Raw genomic sequence first — 1,818 nt, forward strand, 5'->3', positions numbered from 1 at the left:
CAGTTTATTTAACATCTTTTTTTAGTGGATGCAAAACGCACTAATTAAAAACCAAGCAATTACGTGTTTCTGTTGCTCCCGCTTCCCCTCCCCACCTTTCACTCGCACGCGGCGCTCCAAGACATGCGCAGTGGTTTCCTCTGAGCGGCAGAAGATGTCTGTCTAATCGTCAGTAATAGAATAGTGATGCATAAATCATAAGAAATCTGATGGCCACAGCTAACTCGGCAGCGCTTCGCTTTCACATACGGYGAAAGTGAAGTTTTCTAAGTGAACGTTTTTCTTCACTTGGAAAAGTAGCTCAAAGAAAGGTGAGCTCCGTTGACGTGATGTTAGCAAAGCTAGCTGTACAGACGCATAAGCATTTGTGATGAAAAAAAGCCACTCACTGTGCTGAATTATTGTGCGGAGGTGTTGACTGACTTGTCGCAAATATGGGACAACGCCGTGTCCGACAGTCTGCGATATAATGATGTGACATTCAAAAACGGTCCGATTCGTCTGCACGGCTTTTTACTTATTAGACAGGACTGGAGTGCCACTTCTATCAGATTACCACACGCTGTCAGAATAGCATACACGCAGTGAGTATCATGTTTGCGCATGCGCATTAATAAGTCCGACTGTCAGAGGAGTTGTCAGTTCACCATACGCAACAAGTTATGATGAAAATAAGTCATTAAATTGTTTTCAATGATGACTGTATAGATACACTTTGAAACCACGGCAACGCATGTATATTTAAAGCAGGGTCTGGCTGCAGCTGAAGTCAACTACAACACACGTCCGTGTAAAACTCATTAACCTACTTAACTTTTTAACAAATAAAACACAAGAACGAAAGAGCATGCACATTACTCTTTCCTTGTTTTCATTCAAAGTGACAGCTGTAATGTGTGCCATGGTGTCAGACTGCCTGGCTTCATGTAGCAGGAGAGGGGATGAAAACAGTCACGGTGTGCGCATTGTGGTTGGTTGGTTCCTTCTTGCTTGTTGCTCCTTGGTCAGTGTTCACAGTTGAGCGTAATTTACCGTCAGGGCATTGCCTCAATTGCTATGTTTAATGGTTTCGTTATCTTTTTAGGGATGGCACGAGACCACCGCCGATTGTAGCACAGAGATGGAACCAAAGCAGAACAAAGAGTTTGTTCTGCTTTTAATATTGGTATAATTTATTAAGTATTTAATATCTATTTATGGGAATATGGATCTTTTAGATCAATTTGAGAAGTAATTTTGATATTTCACATTTTATCGTATCATGTAGCTCTCGGTCTCGACTTCCCTCGGTCTTGGTCTCGGACCCTAAAGGTCTTAGTCTTGTCTCGGTCTCGATACACTCTGGTCTTGGTCTCGGGTTAGGTGGTCTTGACCATAACACTGCTGTAGGACACCACTGTCACCAGCATCACTGAACTGCACACAGTAGCTGCAATTAAACAYATTTTCAAATTTGATATGTAATGATACACTCATGGCATGAATAGTGGAGAAAATACTTAAATTAAATCACRATATGGACAGTTTAGGGTGTTTTTAAGCATTATTTGAAATTTATCTTGACRATGATAMATTTTCATGATAAAGGCCCACCTGTACGCTGAAGGCTTAGGCTCCGCCCCCTGATTGGCTGATCTCCTCCACAGACACCTGCGGGACCCGAAGCTGCACCCAGCCACACCCAACAAGTACCGGAAGTACAGCCGGCGCTCCTGGGACATGCAGGTGCGTCTGTGGAGGCGCGCGCTGCATCTGTGGGACCCTCCAGCCAGCGATTCGCCGGACACGCCTGACCCGGTGGAGCAGCTGTAGGTGCCG

This window comes from Poecilia reticulata, unplaced genomic scaffold (assembly GCF_000633615.1).
Source record: "Poecilia reticulata strain Guanapo unplaced genomic scaffold, Guppy_female_1.0+MT scaffold_131, whole genome shotgun sequence".
NCBI classification, from domain to species: Eukaryota; Metazoa; Chordata; class Actinopteri; order Cyprinodontiformes; family Poeciliidae; genus Poecilia; species Poecilia reticulata.